Source organism: Dipodomys merriami, unplaced genomic scaffold (assembly GCF_024711535.1).
Source record: "Dipodomys merriami isolate MVZ:Mamm:240054 unplaced genomic scaffold, mDipMer1.0.p SCAF_394, whole genome shotgun sequence".
Classification (NCBI taxonomy): Eukaryota; Metazoa; Chordata; class Mammalia; order Rodentia; family Heteromyidae; genus Dipodomys; species Dipodomys merriami.
In genome coordinates this window covers 884375-893937 of record NW_027205537.1, presented here as the reverse complement: position 1 = coordinate 893937, position 9563 = coordinate 884375, and the positions used below count along the sequence as shown (strand labels likewise).

Below are 9563 nucleotides of genomic sequence, written 5' to 3'. Positions count from 1 at the left end.
TAAGCCTGTATAAAGATTGCATCATTAGGAGCTGGGAAGGTGGCTCAGTGGTAGAGCACTTGCCTTGCATGCCTGAGGCCCTGGTTTCGATTCCTCAGCACTAAGTAAGCAAAAAAGAAAAAAGCTGGATGTGATGCTGTAGCTCAATTGGTAGAGCGCTACCTTGAGCTGAAGAGCTAAGGGACACCGCCCAGACCCAGAGATCAGGCCCTGCGACCTGACAAAAAAAAAAAAAAAGATTGTATCATTAACTACTTAATTTTAGAGGACACTACATGCTTCAGCAGCACATATAACCAAATTACAACAATACAGAGATTAACATGGCAATTGCACAGGATGATATGAAAATTTTTGAAATATTCAATATTTTGCATTCTTCAGATGCAAGAAATGAAAAACAATTATTAAAAGTTGATTACAAAATTACAAGTGTAACAATATATGTAATTCATAGAACTAAAAGTTGGTTTGACATGAGTGTATTAAATCTTCCCCTTAGAAAGGCCTTTACATAGCATAATCTTTACAAAACTTTTGAAATTAGGCAACCTTTTCATTTTATTCCAAAGAAATATACTATAAGGACCTAGGAAAAAGGAATCTTAAACTGTTTCTATATGGAATGAATCTGAAAGGACACATTTATTAAGGAACCTGTATATTATAAAACAATGTACAATTCAAAGTTTTCTATCTAGGAAAAAATAAAATAGATTATGGGCATTATACAAACATAGAATATAGAATATTTTAAACTATAATTTTTCAGACAAGCACCAGAAATATCTTTAGTTTCTGTACTACTCATTCTGACAGATAAATTAAAATTATTTCTGATTAAAAAAAGCAAAAACTTGAGGGGGACCAAGATGGGGACGGGCCAGTAGAGAAATTCCACAGCTCTCCCCAACCAAGAGAGTACAAGTTCAAATGCATAATCTCACCAAGAGACCTAAAACAACAAAAAGTCTAACACCCAGCAAAAAACAGAAGGTGGAAAAAAACAAAAAAGAAAGACAGATAAAGAAGAATTTCACAACAGAGAAGAACAAAGACCCCTCCCCCAATTTTTACTGACCGTGTGGCAGCACACCAAGCTGCAGCCATCCTGGCCCGGCAGGGGCTGCCAGAGTTCTAGAGACACAGGGGGCTGTCTGCAGATTACCCATGCTGAAGCCCCCTGAGGTACCGGTGTCAGACCCGCTGATTGTGAGGAATGGAGAAACCTCTGAGCTTGGAGCTTAGACAAAGATCCCATACCCATCCTTCGCTCTTCATCTGAGCAGAGAGGCTCCATCCGACCAAAGCCATTCGGCCCCACAGTGGGAACCCCAGAGCTACACAGGATGCCCACAGAACACCAGGGCAGAAAACCTTAAAGGAACTGGTGCTGATCCAGAGAGTGCAGAGAAAAACGCCGGCACTCAGAACCTGCATGGAGGCCACTCCCCCACACCTCAGTTGGATGCGAGAGGCCCATCATGTGGGGTGGACCGGAACCGGGTCCACCGAGGCAGAGACAGAAGAGAAACACACAGAGCCACCACCACACTGCCCAGTCCACAACCACCTCAACTGAGCTCTGACAGCAACGGCAACCAGTGACCTACATCACACAGAAACAACAACTAAATCCAGGTGAGTACACTGCAGGGGATGGTATATTCCTCAAAGGAGACCAGAGCTGTTGGAAAACCCCAGACCCCCTACCCCAAAACCTGGACCACAGGACCCACTAAAACTGGAAAGTGTTCGAGAGCTCCACCAGCCTGTGGAACACATCCAGCTGGCCACGCTAGAGCAAGAGAGCCCATAGAAGGGAGCTTAAATGCCCAAAGCAGGAACAGAGCCCCTGGGTCAAGACACCCAACAGTGGAAGAAATTTGAACTCTGTACACAGGATGCATAACCTAGGTGGGATACACAGCAGCACAGGTCCAACTGGTGTGCCCCAGGCAAGGGGCCAGGACCAGGCCTGGGGATTCGGTGCCTGAGCAGCACAACCAACTCCTCCCAACGGAAGTCAAAAGCTGAGCATATGCCTCAGCAGAGGGGAGAAAAACAGGGAAATGTACCCCCTGGGAATTATGCGTGTGACAGCAAAATACCCTGGGGTTCAGGACAAGAGAAGCCCAAACCCCACAAGAACCTGACCCATATATTCTAGGATGGGAATTGGAAAACACAGGCTGCCAGCAGCTGATAATAGTCAGGAGTTCACGCTGGCAAGGTGGCTCAGCAGTAGTGTGATTGTCTTGGGTACATGAGGCCTTGGATCTGATTCCTCATCACCACATAAGCAGAAAGGACCAGAAGTGGTGCTATGGCTCAAATGGAAGGGTGGCAGCCTTGAGCTGAAGAGCTGAAAGACACAGCCCAATTCCAGAGTTCAAGCCCACAACTGGCCCAAAAAATAAATCAGGATCCCATAGCAGTCTCCAGAATCTGGGAGAATGCATCCAGCACATCTGATTTTGCCAAGAGCACCTGTAGGAGCAAACAGGAGCAGTCTAGGCTGCTCAACCCTTATAAGGTGGGAACTGCAGTGATCTATAGCAGAAAGCCAAGAACCCTGTGTGTGTCAGACCAGCAGCTGGAGCTTGGCCCCCAACAAAACCAAGATCATGTACAGACTCTCTCTACCAACACAGAAACAGTAACGAAGCAAAGACAGACACTTATTGACCAAATCAAAATTTCAGATTAGTGTGCAATAATTAGTATGCAAAAATAACAGAGAAAAATTACAAGGTTTATCAACACCCAGGATAGCAAGCTATCTCCAATAGCCAGCAGCCACCCAGGGGAAAGCCCCAGTGGGAGCAAAGCAGGAATGGAAAACAAACGGTACATCCAAGAGATGCTGGAAGCAATGACTCAAGAAATAAAGCATGAAATAGACCGGAAATGGAAAGAACACAGGGTCAAAATATCGAAAGAGTTGCAGGATATCAAACAGGATACGCATGCAAAAATAGAGGCAGCACGCATCTCACTAAGAAGTGAGATTAGTGCCAAAATAGAGGCTGTACACACCTCATTAAGAAGTGAGATTAGTATTTTGAGAACCAACATCGAACCCATAAATGAGTCCATTTCCTCCTTGCAAACCACAATGGAAGCCACAACTAACAGAGTGAACAAAATGGAATGCAGGTATCAGATACAAAAGACAGAATACACCAACTGGACCAAAAAATGACAGATATGGAAAAATCCTTAAATTATGACAAAGAGAAATTCAAAAGCAAGCAGATAGTGCCAAGAAATTTAACATTTGATTAATTGGAGTAGACAAATTTGAGGAATATCAAATCAAGGGAATACAAAACCTATTCAGCAAGATAATTGGTGAAAAATTTCCCCATCTCCAAAAAGAACATCTTAGCTACATAACAGAAGCATATAGAATACCTAATAAGCAAGATCCCAGGAGAAACACTTCTAGACACTTTATAGTAAAAATGATAGATCTGGATGATAAGGAAACAATCTTGCATGCAGCAAAAATGAAGAAAGAGCTACACTACAATGGAAAAAATTAGAATCACTGCAGATCTCTCCACACAAACACTGAATGCAAGAAAGGCCTGGGAAAGTAACATATCAGCCCTGAGAGCCAATAACTACCAAGCCAGACTGATATACCCGGCAAAGCTAGCATTCACAGTCAATGGAGAACTGAAAAATTTTAATAGCAAAGAAAAACTAAATGAATACATAAACATTAAACCAGCATTACAAAGAATACTAAGAGGGGGAACACAAGCTGAAGAAAGCAACCAGGAACAGGGACCTGCACCCAGACAGGCATTAATAGAGGTGTAACTGAACAAGCACAGGAGGAAAGGAAAGAATAAAAACTGAGGAAAACAGGGAATGACAGGGACCAAAATTCATCTCTCTATGCTATCTCTTAAGATTAATGGGCTTAATTCACCAATGAAAAGAAAAAGAACTGCAGATTGGATCAGAAAACATGACTCATCCATCTGTAGCCTTTAGGAGACCCACCTCTCAGCCAAACATACAAACAAACTCAGAGTGAAGGGTTGGAAAAGGTTCTACCAATCAAATGCCCCAAGTAAGAAAGCAGGTTTAACAATCCTGATATATGTCAAAATAATCCTGTCATTAAAATCAATACAAAACAACAAGGATGGACACTAAATATTAATACACGGAACAATCCAAGAGGAGGATATTACCATCATCAACTTATTTTCCCCAAACTTTGGTGCACACAAATATGTTAAGCAAATACTCTCAAACTTACAGAATAAAATAGATCCAATACAATAATGATCGGAGACTTTAACACCCCACTCTTACCAAAGGCCAGGTCTACCAACCAGAGGATTGGCAAAGAAGCTACCGAATTAAATGAGGCCAAACTTCAAGCGGAACTAATTGACATCTACCGAGTATTTCACCCTAAAACATTACAGTACACATTCTAATCACCAGCTTATGGAACTTTCTCCAAAATAGACCATATCATAGTTCATGCAAGGAACTTAAGCAACTACAAGGGGACTGACATAATCCCCTGTAGTCTAGCTGACCACAGTGGAATCAAACTAGTTCTAAATAACAAAGCATACTGCAGAAATTACTCAAATACATGGAAATTGAACAGCACACTTCTAAGCAATGCCTGGGTAACAGAAGAGATTAAAAAGAAATTAAAAAATTCTTACAACTCAATGAAAATGAAAACACCTCACAAAGAAACTTGTGGGAAACAGCAAAAGCAGTCCTGAGGGGCAAATGTATTGCCCTCAGTGCCCACATCAAGAAAATAGAGACAGACTAAGTAAATAATCTCATGTTGCAATTAAAACAGCTAAAATAACATAAAATGGAACCTAAAGTTAGTAGAGGAACCAGATAACCAAAATAAGAGAGGAGATTAATGAATTAGAAAATTGGAAAACCGTAGCCAGAATTAACCAAACAAAAAGCTGGTTCTTTGAAAAAATAAATAAAATTGATGGACCATTGGCAAGATTAACTTAAAAAAGAAGAGAGGAAACCCATATTAACAGGATTAGAGATGGCACGGGAAAAATCACAACATGTACCCAAGATACCCAAACAATTTTGACAGACTACATTCAAAAGTTATATTCTCTAAAGTAAGAAAACCTGGAAGAAATGGATGCATTTTTAGAGAAATACAAGTTGCCCAAACTGAGCAAAGAAGAAGTAAATCAATTAAATAAGCCAATATCCTACAAGATACAGGAAGCAATCAGAAGTCTTCCAAAAAAAAAAAAAAAAGCCCAGGACCAGATGGATTTACAACAGAATTCTATAACACCTTTTAAAGAATAACTAATACCCATACTCCTCAAGCTCTTCAGAGAAACAGAGAAGGAATGAGCTATCCCAAAGTCATTCTAAAATGCCAATATCACACTCATCTCCAAACCAGGCAAAGACACAACCAAAAAAGAGGATTACAGGCCAATTTCTTTGATGAACACAGATGCAAAGATCCTTAACAAAATTCTAGCTAACAGAATCAAGAAACAAATTTTAAAAATCATACACTACGACCAGGTAGGCTTCATCTCAGAGATGCAGGGGTGGTTTAACATATGTAAGTCAATAAATGTAATCCAACACATCAGCAGAGCCAAGGTCAAGAATCACATGATTATCTCCACAGATGCAGAAAAGGCTTTTGATAAAATTCAACATTTATTAATGCTAAAATATCTGGAGAAAATAGGAATAGAAGGAACATTTCTTAAAACAATAAAAGCTATTTACCACAGACCAATACCCAATATTATACTTAATGGGGAAAAGCTACAACCAATTCTCTTAAAATCAGAAGCAAGGCAAGGATGCCCACTGTCTCCACTCCTCTTCAATATAGTCCTGGAACCCTTAGCCAGAGCAATAAGGCAAGAAAAAGAGATTAAAGGATCCGCATAGGGAAAGAAGTTAAACTATCCCTTTTTGCACATATTATACGTTCACAATCCCAAAAACTCCATCCCCAAACTGTTAGATGTAATAAATCCCCTCGGCAAAATTGCAGGATACAAAATCAACCTACAAAAATCAGTCGCATTCCTGTACATTGAAAATGTACAAGCAGAGAGGGAAATAAAGGAAGCAACCCCATTCACAAATCCCCCCCCCCAAAATAAAATATATAGGAAATAACCTAACCAAAGATGTAAAAGAAATATTTAATGAAAACTATAAAAACTTAAAGAAAGTAATTACAAAAGCCACTAGGAAACGGAAAGACCTCCCATGTTCTTGGATAGGCAGATTTAATATAGTGAAAATGGCAATACTGCCAAAATTAATATACAAATTCAATGCAATTCTTATTAAAATCTCAATCATGTACATCTCTAAAATACTGAAAACAGTCCAAAAATTCATATGGAACAACAAATGACCTAGAATAGTCAAAAACATTCTAGGGAATAAAGACAACATGGGAGGGATATCCATGCCAAACTTCAGACTCTACTATAGAGCCATAATAACAAAGACAGCACCGTTCTGGCACAAAATCAAACCCAAAGACCAAGGTAATAGAATAGAAGATCCAGAAATAAATCCACATGCCTACAGTCAGCCGATATTAGACAAAGCAGCAAAAGACATACAAGGGAACAAAAACAGCCTCTTCAAACACTGGTGCTGAGAAAACTGGCAGCCACATGCAGAAGACTAAAAGTGGACCCCAGCCTATCACCATACACCAACATCAACTCAAAATGGATTAAAGACCTTAACATTAAACCTGAAGCTCTGAAACTACTGCAGGACAGAGTAGGAGAGATATTTGAAGTTATAGGCACAGGAAGGAACTTCCTGGACAGAGTGTCAGAGTCACAAGAAATTGGAGAAAGACTCAACAAATGGGACTACCTTAAAATAAAAAGCTTCTGCAAAACTAAAACTATGGCAACCAAGCTAGAACGACAACCAATTAATTGGGGAAAAAATATTTACCAGCAATATATCAGAGAAGGGGTTAATGTCCAGTATATACAGGGAACTCAAGAAAATAGTCCCTTCCAAAACTAACAAACAAATTAGTAAATGGGCAAGGGAACTAAAGAGAGACTTCTCAGAAGAAGAAATAAAAATGGCAAAGAAACACATGAGGAAATGTTGACCATCCCTGGTTGTGAAGGAAATGTAATTAAAGACAAGTATGAGATACCACCTTACCCCAATCATAATGTCCCAAATCCTCAAGTCAGCCAACTACAAATGCTGGAGGGGATGTGGAGAAAGAGGAACCCTATTACACTGCTGGTGGGAATGTACACTTATACAACCACTTTGAAAAGCATTCTGGAGGGTCCTCAGAAAGCTAAATTTTGACCTCCCTTATGACCCAGTCATACCACTTCTAGGCATCTATCCTGAACAACAGGAACCAGTATACAAGGACACATGCACTTCCATGTTTATTGCCGCACTCTTCACAAAAGCTAGGTTATGGAAACAACCCAGATATCCTACCACAGATGAATGGATCCAAAAATTGTGGTATCTGTACACAATGGAATATTATGTCGCCATTGAAAATGACAAAATAATGACATTTGCAGGGAAATGCATGGAGCTAGAAGAAATCATGTTGAGTGAGGTAAGCCAAGAGCAAGAGACAAACTACATGCTCTCCCTGATAAGTGGATGTTAAATCCAAAATGTTAGGTGATATGACAAAATTAACAGGACTTAAGAAACAAAGAACTTCCACTCATCTGTTCTAACCACTACTAAATAACCTCATGCTGCTGATCACATGGATGGTATCAATGTGTACACCAGAGGGGAACCAGGAAGAAGACCCAGAACTAGAGGAAATCAGGAAAAAACATATAACAGCGGGACCCATCAGCTGCACTGGACAGTGACCAAAATGAACTAAGCAACTCAATAGCAGCGATGGGAGGGAGGGAACAAGTGGAAAGAGGGAACAGCTGATGTTTGCAAAACAAAAGAAATGTAGTTACCAATCAATGTGGAAGAAATAACTGTATCACAAAGCTCATTGAACTCATAATTGTTATAGATCATGATAGACAATTTGGCCCATGAAAGTTAGAATGTGTTTTTGACTTTAACTGAGCATCACTATCACACAATACTGTGAAATTTGGGAAATTATGTAACCACTTAATCACAACAAAAAAGCAAAACCCTCCGGAAATCATTATAGATGTATACAAATAAATCTTGAATACATTTTGACATCAAAGTCAGGCAATTCACTTTGAAGACTTCATGGAATCCATGAATTGTTACAGTAAGATACTGTTGTTATTTGGATTGTGAAAATAGTTTGTATGGAAACAAAGAATGCAATGGTATTTTTGAAAATTATGAAACTTAACTGAACCATTATGACTAAGGTGAACAATGTGTTCAGCCTTCCAAAACTTCAAAGAGGAAGTGATACATACTTTTCCTTTTGGCAATATCAAATGCAGTTTCTTCCAAGTTGTTCTTAAGACCTGATTTGACATAATCGTTCAACAGAAGGAGATTCAATATGTCTTTGCTATCTCTATTCCCAGCAACAAGATGCAAAGGGGTCAAGAGGTCTTTACTTTGGGAATTGGTATCTGCATCATGATGAAGTAAGAAATAAGCCACTCTAGTATTATTCCACTTATAAGCACTGTGCAGGGTTGTCCAGCCATCTACAGTTATTGCATGAATATCTGCCGCTTGAGCCACCAACTCATGGACAGTGTCTAAGTGTCCAATGTAGGCTTCCTGATGAAGATGGGTATACTCATCGTCATCCCTAGTATTCACATGAGTGGCCTTTTTGGAAAGTAGTCTCCTCACTGTAGTAGGCCGATTATTTTCAGCAGCCCAAAGAAGAAATTTGCATGGATACTTCTCCATTTTCTTCTTGCAATTGATACCATTCCTCATTTTTTTCATCGTGTTCCTCGTCTTCATCAGAATTGCCTAACCAGAGCCTTTGAGTGAAAGTGGGAATGAGGTGTCCATGTATTTCCCTAATAGTTCATATTAGTTGAACTGTTCAGAAAAATCTGGTGAATTTTATGCATCTGTTTTTTCAACATGATTTATTTTCCATTTTTCCATTTTTACTATTCAAAATTATTCTAACTGGAGAGTAGGGAATTGATGGAGAGCAGAGGAAAGATGTTCCTCTGTATTCAAAGATACAGACTGAAAATAAGGAACAGTGGTGTCTTCATGTACAGCTGATTCTAGGAATGAGAAAATATGAAATAATGCCTTCTATATGGAAATGGCAGAGCAGAAAGTGAAATGATGCAACCAAAAATATAAAAGCAAAATAAATTAGGATAATTATGGAGCAATCATAGTATCTATGAGAAACATGAAAGAGAGAGAGGAAGAGAAAGACAGATGTGCAATGACCTAGATAGACACAAATGCATGCCTCCGATCAATTTATAGAGCAAGCAGAATTTTATGTTTTAAAAAAGATGGAAATAGACTTTGTGTATTTACTTGAAATTGTTAAATAAATTTTTAGCAGCCTCCATAAAAAGACATAGCTTTAA

The 9563-nt window shown here is 39.3% G+C and overlaps 2 pseudogenes; one reads left to right on the top strand and one right to left on the bottom strand.

The window, feature by feature from the left end:
* Positions 1 to 275: 275 nt before the first annotated feature.
* Positions 276 to 374, top strand: LOC138805464 (U6 spliceosomal RNA; annotated as a pseudogene).
* Positions 375 to 8400: 8026 nt separating this feature from the next.
* On the bottom strand, positions 8401 to 9066 carry LOC138805460 (ankyrin repeat domain-containing protein 49 pseudogene; annotated as a pseudogene).
* Between the last annotated feature and the right edge of the window lie 497 nt (positions 9067 to 9563).